Source organism: Aedes aegypti, chromosome 3 (assembly GCF_002204515.2).
Source record: "Aedes aegypti strain LVP_AGWG chromosome 3, AaegL5.0 Primary Assembly, whole genome shotgun sequence".
Lineage (NCBI taxonomy): Eukaryota > Metazoa > Arthropoda > Insecta > Diptera > Culicidae > Aedes > Aedes aegypti.
In genome coordinates this window covers 228,991,327-229,006,359 of record NC_035109.1, presented here as the reverse complement: position 1 = coordinate 229,006,359, position 15,033 = coordinate 228,991,327, and the positions used below count along the sequence as shown (strand labels likewise).

At 41.4% G+C, this 15,033-nt stretch overlaps 1 pseudogene; it reads left to right on the top strand.

Moving 5' to 3' along the window:
- The first annotated feature begins 679 nt into the window (after positions 1–679).
- Positions 680–1,115, top strand: LOC110678319 (annotated as a pseudogene).
- Positions 1,116–15,033: the final 13,918 nt, after the last annotated feature.

The following is a 15,033-nucleotide window of genomic DNA, read 5'->3' as shown; positions in this document are numbered from 1 at the left end:
TTATTGGAATCGATCACAGGTCAGTGAAGGAGGCCCTCGGGAGACAGCGAGGATAAGCCTGACCATTAATTCTACCAAAACGGAGTACGAGGTTACAGGTAGAGACCCAACTAACATTTAGTGCAAATGTAAACATTCTCTAAGCCATCTTTATACGGCTTCATGCTGAGTAAAGGCGCTGTACATACGAACGAAAGCTTCTATGCGATCCTTTTACCAACGAATCTGGCGAATCTACTCAGCTATTTTTAAGCTGTGTTGGCAAGCTCTTATTCATACCGATCATTGCTCTAACTCGTCAGTTATACGACATGTAGCTGTGTAACATCTTCGGAAAGCGCTTTCTCAATTATTTCGCAACTGTTGAATAATGTTTATACAGCTTCGCTGTATTATCGATTAAATATTATTTCCAAGCTGTTAATACAGCTTCCAGAATTTATTTCTTATGTATCTGAATTTAATGTTCCCAACGTTACACAATTAAAGTATCTGCCACCGCTTGGAATCGAACTCACGATCTTTGCATCCACAAGTCCTGACGTTGTCTTTGCTGCCACCACAGTATATATCGAAGGCAAAGAAAACACACCGTTTTGTTCTACATCGAGAACGGTCCATATAATATTATATAATGATGGTAAAAGATGTTATAGCCACGCTTACACCACTTCATCAGGCTGTAAAAGGGTGTGAAACGTCAAACGCAATGTTTACATCCAACAGGCTGTGTAGATTTGCGCTCTCGTTTGCGGAATCTTTTTCGATAAAGTGAAACTGCTGCTGAAAAGAGTGCGCGATGGCTTTCGGTGATCATCCGGCGGAGTACAACCCGAAGATCCACGGACCTTACGACCCTGTCCGTTACTACGGCAAGCCGGATACGCCCTTGACCCAGGTGAAGTTGATCGAATTGGGTGCTTGGTTTGGCCACCGTGACAAGAACCCAAGGCTGCCACTGGAGCCTTGCCTTTTGGAGATGGTAACACAATTACTGGAAACCCAAGCGGATGGGAATTGCCCCGTTCTTCCAGGCCATCGTCGGCGGAATGGTATTCTTCTATGCCATCAACTGCGGCAAACGGAAGCACCACAGGAACTACTAGTACCATTAAACGAAGGCACCCTGGAAGCAGGGCAGTGAGAAGCGGAACCTATCTACAGTTCATTAGAAAAGCGCGATCCGTGGAGAACAATTTAGGCAGGATCCGGAGGGTGGTTCCGGCTTGTGGAAGATAGACGTTAGGCATAGATTGGCAGACGGAAAAATAAAATGTGAAAATCTAGCGGAAATTTTGTTTTTATGTTAAATGATGTTCACTGCTCCTGAATTCATTCTTCGAAAATTACAGCTGTATATTCGCTGTATAACTAACGATAAAGCGCTTCTTAATTATATATTGAGCAGCATAAGAAATCATATTGTATAGAAGCAGCCAGATTAATAATGGGGACTTTTATTTCACATCATTGGGTTGCTACTTTTTACGGTGCTGAGTTACAGCTTAGTGAAAGCAGCTAAAGCGATAACTGACGTAGTTTATTCAGCTAATATTTATAGCTGCAAATCATTTGCGATACAGCTGTATAAACGCTAATAGTTCTATTTTTGACTGCTTTCATTTTTTGCTGCGTTCGCTGCTTCAATTCAACTGTTATACAGCACAAAGCAAATAATCTTGGCTTATAGCGCTAAAATTGTTAGTTGGGGATATAGGTAGGCCTAGCAGTGTTGGTGCCAAGGTAGTGTTTGATAGGGATGCGTTTGAAGTTATCGAAGAGTTTATTTTTACTTGGAACACTTGTGACATGTAACAATGACTTGCGAAGTGTAAAGATGAATAACGGTTACGAATAGCGCCTTTTACGGACTTCGTGAGTCGTGAGAGAAACAAAATTCACCCTGTATAAAACAATTATGCGCCCAAAGCATGGACGTTGAAAGAGGCAGACACAAAGCCTTCGGTGTTTTAAGCGTAAAGTGTTGCGGAGAATACTCGGTGAGAAATTAAAAAATGGTGTGTAGTGCAGACGTATAAATCACGCGTTGTTTCAAGTGTAAAAAGATGCTAATAATTTAAAACTTGTGAAATACGGCTGATTTCAGTGGACTGGACACTTATTGCGAACGTCGTAAGCAAGAATTGCAAAAATAATATTCAACAGGGACGTCGACGACTTTGTGAAAGATCACGAAAACGCTGACTGTACGCAGTGGAAGAGGACCTGGCGACCCTTAACGTTTGGTGTAACTGGAGAAGTATCGCCCAAGAACGACGAAGGCTGCAATAGCCACCAAGGTATAAGGCTTTTTCGTGATGCGTCATGGGGTAAAGATCAACTAGTGAACCCTAGTCCTGACTGCTTCAAACGAAGAGGACAGGATATTATAGTGATCAAAGGAACATTTAGTCATTGTTACATTTTTAAACCTTGTTGAAAGTGACAAGTCTCAGTTTTCTCAGTTGCCGAGAAACAAGGAAAAACAAATGAGTCAAATACAACAATTTTGTTTTCTAGTCTTTTATTTAATTTGTTCTCTAGTTTGAAGAAGTAAGGACTAGGATTCTGATGCATGATCAATATCGGTGTCATTTAATGGCTTCATCAAGGGATCCGATTTTGACTGATAAAGGGGCGCGCCTGTAAAGGGTGTACCCACCACATTCTTCAAAACAAAGGTCTTAGGTTTTGACTGTGGAAGTGCTCATAAAAAAATTAAGCTGAGAAGCAGGCTTTTTTCAGATGGCACATAACGCCAGGAAGAAGAAGACCCCTTGGCTTCTAACCTCCTCACTTATTAGTTTTTGTTACATTTTACACCTTGTAAAAAGTAAGTCTCGGTTTTCCTGGTTGGCTAGAATAGTCTTGAGACAAGAAAAATGATATAAGGTAAATGTTCCAATTGTAACGCGAAGTGAAAAATAATACCTCCACTATTGGTACACTGTTCCTTTAGTTGAGGTAAAGTTTTAATTTGTTTTCATAGTTGCGGTATCCAAATATTGGTACAAGTGAGATAAGTATAAGTAGTTTTGGTGGTAACGGCTCTACCGCAACTTTAGGAATACACAAAACTAATGGATCACTTACCCTAGTATCAAACATATGAAGACGTAAGAAGTAGAATTATGATGCATTATAGTGCGTTAGTAACAACTCGTATTATCAGTTCAATGGTTTATTACAGACTGATGTTTGATTCCTACGTCTGACTCTTTTCATATATCCATGGCTACTATGTTAAGTGCGTCTGTATTACCCTGGGAGGGAGGCACAGATACTACACACGAAATTTGATACAAAATGTTTCCAAACTGCAAGATAGCTCCACTTTGCCAACGACAATCAAGGCAGGCTTAGTGAAAATCGCTAGTTTTCATTTGTTGTGTACCTTCGATCTTTCAGGACAAACATTGAAAAAGGGCCACAGTTTTTTATGCGTTTAATTTTCAGTTTGATTGAAAACAGTAAAAAGCCTCATTACAATACGTTATATTCTATTAGAATAAACGGTGCTCTCGTGACGTTACTTTTGAATGTGCATGAATTGATTCTAATTCGATTTTTGCTACTTTTGACAAAATGCAAAAATATGCTTTGGCTAATTAGGCGATTTTATCATGGTTGTCCATTGTTTGAGATCCGGGCTCACAGTGAAAGTTCGTGACAGCAAAATCTCCGCAAACTCTGACGTAGAGAAATTTTGTATTGGTTTCTCCCTCCCTGTTCTATGTCTATGGTATTACTGTGATGTTGTGAGCAAGGTTCCTTCATGGGAGGTTTATCAATCTAAGCAGTCATTGGATGCGTGGTGAGGTCAGCTACGGGGAAGGTGGAAGTGACAGTTGGCGAGCTGGCTAGCTGGCGAGTATGTTTGCATGTATTGTTTCCACGGTATTGTTTACCACAGAAAACAAATCCTACACAGCTAACAATGTTTAAATTCTAATGTAGTGTGAACTGAGGCTTAGAGTAAAAATAAAACAAATTCATTTTTTTATGGCATTTTCAACTAAGAATGCTTGAATGTTACATGATCGTGTAAATTTAAAGTGATTGAAAAATAAGCGGTTTATCGTTGACATATAAGTTTATTTTGAAGCTCTAAATATGTGCATGAAATAAACTGAAACTTACAACATATTTTGAGCTGTGCACCAGTGAAGTGACAATTTTCTTCCGCATTGCTGAGTGGAATTTGTGTTTCCTTTCGTGTTTCTGTTTGTGTTTGTAATAATGTAATAAACGATTTTGAATTTGATATCTTGATTACAAGCCTATTCGAAGAACTAAATCTAATAATGAGTGATTCAAACCAATCTGAACATTCAGGCAAAGTGTGTGAGGTATAGCTTTTTCCAGCATCCTCTAACTAAAACAAACTCGCCAGTTGTCACATGGTATTTCAAAATGGCAGATGTAGTAAGCTGTCAGAACTACTTTTTAGATATCTTGATTGCAAGAAATATATTTGATTTTGACCTTTCAATAAAAATCCTCTCCTGAGATCTAGAATTATCTATCACTTTTCGACATGCACTAAACAACAGACACGGGATATACTACAATAGTGGTCGTAGTAATTTATGTTCCGAAATAAAAAATATCCTTGCATTACGGCTAGTAAGTGAAAAAGTGGCGTGATCAGTTAGAGTAAATGAAAAGTGCCACGATCGGTTAGTTCTGTCTGATCTTTCGACCTTGACGCTTGCTCCTACGGGGGCCAGCGACGAGGGCAGGATCAAACATGTCGCGCGTCGGTCTAGTAAGTGAAAAAGTGGCGTGATCGGTTAGTTCTTTTTGATCCTTTGACCTTGACGCTTGCTGCTGGGCAGTGCGTCAAGAAAGCCAAGTTTTTTTTCCTTTTCGGGTCGCGCGCCTTTTTTGCCTGAGTGCTTTTATATAGCCGAGCAAACGAGTGAGGCTGAGAGTGGATTGTGGCTGCACAGTGAAGGATAAAGGATCAATTGGTGAGCTCGTTTCATGCTACTATTTCTAATCTATAAAATATGTATGACTGCACATTTAATCGTTACAATTGTGGGACGTAAATATGAATTTTCAACAAACTATGAATTGTTTGTCACTGTGAGTGTCGACACAAACTCTGATTCATGAATTATTTATGTTTCACATTTTTTTTTTTTTTTCAGAACACCCCTTTTTACCTTTATTTTTGTAATAAAAAAAAAACTTTGAATGGTTCGACACTACAAGTGTAGACTTGCGAAAAGTTCACTTTATTCAACAAACTTTGGATGGTTCGCCACTGTAAGTGTCGGCATAAGAATAAGAGTGATGTTCCAACCAATCAAGTTTTTTGCTTCTTTTCAAATAAGTAAAATATAATAACACATGCTTTCGTCCTGACAGCTGTAGGAATGTTACAATTAGGTATTTGTTCAACAAACTTTGAATGGTTCGTCACCTCAAGTGTCGGCATAATTTTCCACTACATAGAAATTGTTCATATCAAATGAAAATATTATATTTACAAATAAGCATGTATATATCTCACAAATCATTATTTATCATGGTCTAATCGCTTATCAAAGTGAATCCTGTGACCCAACGATCCTTCCCATTAACAAACATCCCTCCCAGCAACCTTTGTGGAGATGCAGAGGCAAACACGGTCTCCAAATAGCAAAGGTTACACACTAACATTCCTTCCTCCAATCCCACCTGACTGCAAGGACGTGGCCGGCGCCGTTATTGACCCTGTATAAATAGAGGCACTGAATTATGCACATTGAAGAAGATTATGGCCAATCCCAGCCAAACTTCTAGTTGATTCTTTGTGCATTTTCACTGACTTCGGTCAATCACGGAATAGCAACAATTGATATGTCTAGTCAGTCTAAGCTAAGCTAAGCGAAATAAAAAATATCTTTGCATTACGATTAGAAAAGAGATTACTAAACAAATTAACCATTTCAGTGCTGCTCTTTGTGTTTGATATCATTAAAAACAATAGTTGTGAATTCTATACCATTCAACAGTACATTAAATTTCCGGTACATTCCTATATCTGTTGCCTAGTAGATACAACGAGAAACTCTTATGCAAATAATAGAAAAACGTAAAAATATGACATGAACTTTGTGTGGCATGCATTAGAGTGCTTGTCGACAGTGTACAGTGTACTGAATGTATACACCTTAATTGTCAACAAGCTTGGAAAAGTCGACATGAGATATATCGACAGTCGCTCGATATAACATCGGCGAGCCCGCCAAGAAGTGCCCAGCAACAGCCTCTTTCTCGTCCGACAACTCCAACTGGTAAGACCTCTTTTATAAGGCACGTCATCTCAGCGCTGGGTTTATTCCTTTCACGCGGAAGTGCACATTGGCGTTCCTGCCAGGCTCTTTTTACAATACTAGTGGAACCGGATTATACAATTATGAAGGGAATAGCCCAGACGCTGCATTTTTAAACATGTTTTTTGTTCAGAGTTTGGTGGTTGTTCAAAGATAAAAGAAGAAGTCCATGGCGTGACGGGATGTCCGCGCACAAAATTGACTCAGTTTAAAGCAATGCTCGAAAAAAATGCCCTTGGCGTGACGGGATGTCCGCAAAATTTGTGCTTAATTCAAAACTGTTCTCGGCGCGACGGGATGTCCGCAAAGAAAAATCTAGCCCTATTGGAAAATTTTTGACGCTTCGATTGAATAAACCTCCAACTCAAAAACAACCCTTATGTCAATGAAATTTGGAAAAAATATCAGGATCCAACAATCTTTCAAAATAGAAACGAATCAGAAATAATAAGTATAATTATATAAGTCCGTTACCAGTTGTGTTTTTACAGATCGCAAATTGATTCTATCCAGAATGTCTAGCAACGGAAAATACGTCCGTGCCCCGAAGTTTCTGCACGCGCAGACCAGTGATGAGGAGAGTGAGCCGAATCATCCGGATGATGCCACCACATCGAGCGACCTTGAAAACGATTCTATCGACGAAAATAGTGATTGCGACTCCGCAAGCCACTTCGTATCTCCCTCCGAAGATCCGTCATCCCAACATCAACAGTCCAGCTTCGGCCAAAACACCACAAGCAACAATGCAAGTGAAGTTTCCGCCAAGTCCAGAAACAGTGAGCCATTTTCGGATACAAACGAGCGACTCCAAAGGATGGAGAACGCTCTTTCGGACATGACCAAAGCACTCAACTCTTTGCAAACAATGCAACCTCCCCCCGTGACCAACCAAGACTGGTGTACGTCGTACATGCAACCAAGCAACTCGCCGAATATTACTTTGCCGAGTATTCGGTGGGATAACATCAAACCCTTCCCAGCTGGGGTACCCGCCAACAAAATGTGGGAGGAATGGAACCGATATATCGAGAATTTCGAAATCGCCGCCTCCCTCAGCAATGCGAATGATCCCGTTCGCAGATCACAACTTCTCTTCCTTTCGATTGGAGACGAGCTGCAGAACATCGTGAGAGCAGCGAAGCTTAGACCGAGCTTGGACGATGCGAACTGCTATCGGAATTTCGTCTCCAACATCAAGAACCATTTGAAGGCAATGACGGATCCAGCTGCCGAACACGAAACGTTTTTCAATATGCGGCAAGGCAAAACTGAATCGGTAAGTTCATTCCATGCCCGCCTAACCGCGAAGGCGTTGGAATGTGAATTTAGTCCTAACGATCAGGACAAATTCATACGACCGCAACTATTGAAGGGCATGAGTAATAGGGAACTAGTGAAAGCGGCAAGGACGTACGCGCACGACATTAACACTATTGTACTGGCGGCCACGCGGAATGAAGCATATGAAACAGAGATCGCGAATCACTCAGCAACCCATAGTTCGGAGCCGTATGTGATTAATCGCATACATAGACAGAGCTCAAGCCAACCACCACAACGCGAATCTTTCAGAAAACGTTCCGGGCCAGAAAGCTTGATAGACAGGTCGCAACCGAAGCGTTTCCGAGATCATCAGCAGGCGCCTCGAAGAGATCTACAGGACCGTGGACGGCGTACTCGTTGTCGGCGATGCAACAGCTTCCCACATTCGAACTATCCTTGTCCAGCGTTGAACAGGAACTGTAACTCGTGCGGAGAACGTGGGCACTACGCAGCCGCATGCCGGCGATCACGAGTTCGACAGCTCCAAGTTCAACCCAACGAGTCTCCGAATCGCGATAATCACGTCGATCATGATCAGGTATAACACGCTCGAGATATAAATGCGCAATAAATTTTGTTTTGTTATTTCTAATCCAATGCACATTTGTTTTAATATTATAGCACGTGAATACACTTTCACTCGACGACGTTTTAGTCGCCTGTCGTCTCGGTTCATCAAGTCCATTCAAAATGCTCATTGACTCTGGTGCGGATATAAACGTTATTGGTGGGAGAGACTGGGTTCGCCTAAAACAAGAGCATTTGTCGGGTATCGCAAAGTTGAACATAATCAAAAATTCCAACAAGAAAAACGTCCTTGCGTATGGAACTCTGACGCCTATGGTAGTAGAATGTTTGTTCGAATCTGAAATCATTGCACCGGATCACTATGGCCGACCTACAAAAGCAATTTTTCATGTAATTCCTAACGGATCACGGTCACTCCTGGGTCGCTCAACTGCCAGTGACATGGGACTTCTTCACGTTACAACTACCGTTAACAATGTCGAAGGCGATGGCAAGACAGACGTGTTCCCGAAAATGCCTCGGATTAAGGTGAGATTCAGCGTGGATAAGAATGTACCGCCCGTTAAGAATGCGTATTATAACGTCCCTGCGGCTTACCGTGAGGCAGCGAAGTTACGACTAGAACAAATGGAACGTCAGGGTATCATCGAGAAGGTTACAAGTGCCCCAAACTGGATCAGCGGAATGTCAGCTGTAGCCAAGGGTAAGAACGACTTCAGACTGGTGGTGAATATGCGGGCACCCAATAGAGCTATAAACCGAGAGTATTTTCGACTTCCTCTACTCGACGAAATGAAAGTCAAGCTCCACGGTGCAAAATTTTTCACCAAACTTGACTTAAGCAATGCATTCTACCATTTGGAATTGCACAACGAATCTCGCGACCTTACAACATTTTTAACAGAGGACGGTATGTAATGGATTAGCCACTTATGCCTAGTCCTTTTATTCATGTTCACTTGATTTTTTTTTCCAGGCATGTACCGATTCACAAGGTTGATGTTCGGGGTGAATTGTGCCCCCGAAATCTTCCAAAGGGAAATGTCGCGAATCCTCAAGGATGTCAAAAACAAGATCGTCTACATTGACGATATTCTTGTTTTTGCAGACAGCCTAGAGGGTTTGAGGAAAACTGTTTGCAAAGTTTTGGAAATACTCAGAGCGAACAATCTAACGCTCAATAGAGCAAAATGCGAATTCGATAAAACGCGGATTGACTTCTTGGGCTTTGAGCTCAATGAACACGGTTTCAACGTAGACGACAGTAAGATAAGAAGCATACGTAACTTCCGAGAGCCCTCTACGATATCTGAACTGCGAAGCTTCCTGGGTTTGGCTTCCTTCATAAGTCCACACGTCAGGAACTTTGCGGACATCACCAGCCCTCTTTGGGAGATTGTAGCTGCAAAATCATGGACATGGGGACCGCGGCAGCGGCAGGCCTTTGAATCAGTCAAAGAAAGAATTCTAGACTGCTGCGTATCGCTTGGATTCTTCTCAGACGATGATAAGACTATCGTTCATACAGATGCGTCGCCGGTAGCGCTCGGTGCTGTTTTAGTCCAAGAGGATAAGAGCGGCGTTCCGCGAATAGGCCTTTTCATGTGACAGGTCCGTCTATGCATTTGTTTACATCGGTGGAGGACCGGTGCATACACGAGGCTGTCATTTTCATAGAAGAACTGTCAAAGAGCTTCCCGATCAGCTGTTTTGGAACGTCATGTGAATAGGCCTATTATCAGCTTCGCATCAAAATCCCTTACCGCTACAGAGAAGAAATATGCTCAAAACCAGCGAGAGGCCCTTGCAGCAGTGTGGGCCGTTGAGCATTTCTCATATTTCTTACTTGGTAGACGGTTCACATTACGCACCGATGCTCAGGGAGTGTCGTTCATCCTCAACCGAACTCGAGAGGAATCTAAACGAGCTTTGACGCGTGCCGATGGTTGGGCGCTGCGTTTAAGTCCATACAATTACGTAGTCGAGTACGTCCGAGGATCACAGAACATCGCCGATTCTTCTTCACGGCTATACGTTGGTAACGACGAACCATTTGATGACTCATCGAGCCCGTGGGAGATTGCACACCTGGAAGCTAACGCAGTAGAATTTATTACCGACGATGAAATCAAATCAGCTACGACTAATGACAAGACTCTTCAAGCCGTGATAGAAGCCCTACATTCAGAACAATGGCCTTCTAAGTTACAAAAATATCAGCTTCTCCAAAACGATTTGTATTCTCAAGATGGCCTGTTGATTAAGACTGGTTGTGTAGTTGTCCCTGAAACTCTTCAGCAACGCATACTAGAAGCAACTCATCAAGGACATCCCTCGGCAGCTAAGCAAAAAAGCATACTGCGACGACGCGTGTGGTGGCCCAACATGGCAAGCGACGTTGCAAAGTGGGTAGAGTCATGCTCTTCATGTGCAGTAAACGGTAGACCAGAAAGACCTACTCCAATGCAGCGCATACAGGCTCCAAAGACAGTTTGGGAGACCATCGCACTGGATTTTAACGGTCCTTATGTGAAATTCGGTGGAATTTCGGTCCTCGTCATCGTTGATTACCGATCAAGATACTTGATAGCCCGGCCGGTCAAGTCAACGAGCTTCGAGAGTACCAAAAAAGTTTTGGAAGACGTTTTCGAGCGAGAAGGCTTCCCCAGATCAATAAAAACTGATAACGGACCGCCTTTTAATGGTGACGAATACAAGCGTTTCTGCGCGGAGCGATCTATCGCCACGATCTTCTCCACGCCGTTGTTTCCTCAACAGAACGGACTCGTGGAGAGTTACATGAAGGTCATAAATAAAGCCATGACCATTGCTGCAACGAATAAAACGAACTATGTCGAAGAGCTACGCAAATCCGTCCAGGCCCATAATGCCGCGGCACACAGTGTGACTAAGCTTCCTCCAGAGGAAGTAATGACTGGACGGAAAATTAAACGTGGGCTTCCACTACTTGACTTCGGGAAGGCGGATATCGATGACGAGCTGCTATCGAAAAAGGACTGGGACGCTAAGCTAGCAGCAAAAGATCGCGAGGATCGACGTCGCGGTGCACGACCGTGCCAGGTGAAGCCAGGTGATGTAGTGATAGTAGAAAATCACGTGCGACCAAAAGGGGAGTCACGGTTTTCTACGAAAAAGTACACCGTAACCGAAGAAAGCAACGGCAGTTTGACACTGTGTGATAAAGAAGGTATCGTACTGAAACGACATGTCTCACAGGTTAGAAAAGTGTCTCGCTGGCGTGACGAAGATCAATCTGCGAACACGGAGAACCAACCAGGATCTGCAAGAGGTTTAGGCTGTCACTTTGGAGAAATTATGAACCCAGAGCACCAACTCGAATCCAGCAAAGCATCTGGTTGGCAAGAGGTAAGAGAATCTCGGAAGGAAGTAGAAGGTTCGGAATATCTTTCAGAACCCATAAAATCCGACGTCAACCTCCGAGCTCGCAAACGGACTGCTCCTTCGTACCTAAAGGATTACATCAGGAATTTGGAAGAACAGTAGACGTAACAGTCGAACTGTAGAACATCCTAAAATAAACAAAATAAACGTTGAACTATAACTTTGTATTATCATATCCCTTTTGGGAAACAAACCCTTTATTCATGTAGTGTTATCCTAGATCCAAAAGTTTTGGATCGAATACAGGTCCAGTGCAATCCAATGTAGCGATCCAAAGGTTTTTGATTGGCTTGGAAGAAACAAACCTACTGAAATCAGCTTCGTCTTTATCGTGGATGCAGTAATTAAATTACAAATTTTGTTGTTCTCCACAGAGAAGGCAAAACATTAAAGTTTAGACGTGGGAGTGAGATCGATGTAAACAACAACAACAATGAGTTGTCAAATTTATTCCCACCGAAAATAATGTTGAGTATAACAGCTAACCCCACAGAGAAAGAGATGTTCACGTCGGAACACTTGCACGGAACAAAAAAATCTACCAAAGATGAAATTCGTATACCGTTTTTTTCTTTCTTCAGAAATATAAGTTATTTTTATGACGAGTAAAACTTTTTTTTCGAGAAAAGGGGGAATGTGTGGCATGCATTAGAGTGCTTGTCGACAGTGTACAGTGTACTGAATGTATACACCTTAATTGTCAACAAGCTTGGAAAAGTCGACATGAGATATATCGACAGACGCTCGATATAACATCGGCGAGCCCGCCAAGAAGTGCCCAGCAACAGCCTCTTTCTCGTCCGACAACTCCAACTGGTAAGACCTCTTTTATAAGGCACGTCATCTCAGCGCTGGGTTTATTCCTTTCACGCGGAAGTGCACAAACTTCAACAAAATAGTTCCACTATAACATTGAGTGTTAATTTTTAAGGAAAAATGTGTTGATTCGAAAATTTATATGGGACAGTTATGCTTTTATGGGCAGTTTATATTCTGAGACTATTGTGTAAAAATTTCAGTTTAATTGCATTGTAATAGATTTCAATAATAAAAACTTGCTAAATGTCATATAGGTTTTTATGTATAAGTAAATATAGGTTATACATGTTCAAATACTATTTTTATGACCAGAGCTGGGAATGGTAATAGCAGTAGGCTTGAGTTTTTACGAAAATCACGAGGCACTTCTAATACAGTAGTTTGAAATTGCGAATCTCATCAAGTAGCCTATGTTGCGTACGTAAATTTTCTGAACCAGTAGTGTCATTGAAGGCCTTAAATGCGGGAAATGCAGCGGGAAATAGAACATTTTTCTATAGTAGTTTTGGGTTGCCCTTAGCAACGGGTGTTTTGCTATTTTCAAGGCATTTACCTAAGGCAAGAATACGAATGAGTTTCACTGGCTCCGCTGACTGTGATTTGCTAAGCTTGTCTACTGTAGTGTGAATCTCAGAACATTTCCCAGCTATGTTTATGACAACATATTTTTCATGTTATAAATACACAGTTCAGATATTAACCAATTCGAATATGTTTTTCATCACGTTTTGTTGCAAAAATAGCAAACTTCATACAAATGTATTTCATTTTTTATTATGAAATATGATGATTTCGGACCCAATAATCTGGCCACACTGGGTTTTAAGAAAGGCTGTCATCACTTTATGTAATTTCAAGCAAGCCTTGAAAGTTATGAAAAGATTGGCGCTGTTTTGCTTAAATTTTGCAAAAGTCCCATCTGTAAAAAGTATGCATTGAGAAAATGGACTATTAAGCAGACATCATGTTTACGCATTACACACCAAGAGCTTGTGATCAGTTTGCCATGAGCGCACTAAAATATCCGCGCGCTTGAGCACGTGCTATGGTGAGACACATTTTTAGACCTCATGTAGCAATGTACTAGCTCAAACGATCACATCAGCACTGGCTCATATGCCGTCTCATGAGAAAATCTCAATGCTCATTTGAGACTTGCAGGTAAAAGATTCAGAAGAAAGGAAAAAGGTTTAAATCAGGTTCGTCCCGCTCGAGTTCAGATTGGCTACAACTTCTAGCACTGCATTTGGTCCCTTGGTACTGCCAAATGTACGCAAGTTTGACAGATCGCAGTACACTTTTCACGGCATTCTGGATTTTGCTCTATTGCCTTATGTGCAATAAAATGTTGGGTAACTGCAAGGAACATGGAGGTCTTTATTTTGTCTTTGGTTGAACTATGGATTAAACTGCTCGCAGGTAGCTTGAAAGGGCTGACATTTTCATTTAACGCGATTGGGATTCTAGTACTTGTGCTTACCACCGAAGAAGCATAGTCATAGACCGAAGCTGTATGCTTCTGTGGGGTTATTGTACTAGAAAAATATAAAGATGATCAAAACACGCTTCTTTTTTGTGTTACACGTTGCGGAAATCTGTAGGACTGATTAGTGGATACTTTTAATTATGGGACAAATTGACTTGCTGTTTTTTTCCTATTTTTTCCGAACAAATCATATTTACTCATTAGTGCAGCTGAAACAGTATTGGAAGATATTTTGAAACTGATTTCAACTCAACTTTAACGAAAATGCAGATGGAACTGATTTGCTCTTTGTGGCAGTAAAACTATGAAAAGCAGTTTAGAAACAAATCACTGCTCACAATTATTGAAATGCTTGCAACTTGCAGAAAATAAATTCTACTTCATGGGAACAAAGATCAGCATTAGCTTACTTTAGAGCATGGACTACAAATATTCAAATTCCGAATCGTCCAAAATGTGAGCCAACACGGCTTCCCAATAGGTATGATCCCGAGAAAGACCAGCCAACAACAGTGTGATGACAGGATTCGTTTGGCTAATGCAATTAATGACAAGGTTTTGTTTTCCTTTAAATGATTTGGGCGATAAGGGAGAAAGAGAGAGTTTTGACTCGGTAAGTTGATAATGAGATCAGTATTCGAAGAATGGGAATCCTGAGAAAGACATTTGATTAGATCAATTAACGTAATTGAGGTACGGAGACAATTTTCCAAATCGTGGAAACGGAAAATATCCTATTCCATTTGATATTGATTAAATCGCTGCGAGTGCTTTCTGTGTGGGCACGGAGAATTGTTTGCACAGAGAAGCCCAAGCCGGCAGACCCCGGTTGGTTTCGTTAATTGCGCTTCATTTTTGGAACACGATATAGATCAAACAGAATTGTTCGAGTTGTGACATCTTAATTAAAATAAATGTACTTTTCAATATACGAAAAGGGTTGTTTACCACGATATAATCGGATTAAGGCTGAAAATCCTTAATGCTAGCCATTATACTGGGGTCAGTTGCCGAACTGTAAACTAGGGGTGAAATTAAGTCTCGAAAGAGGGACTTCATGAGTGTAATCCTTTCCTTTCACATTATGCATTACGTCATCCTAAAAACATTTGTTTGTGGTCAATA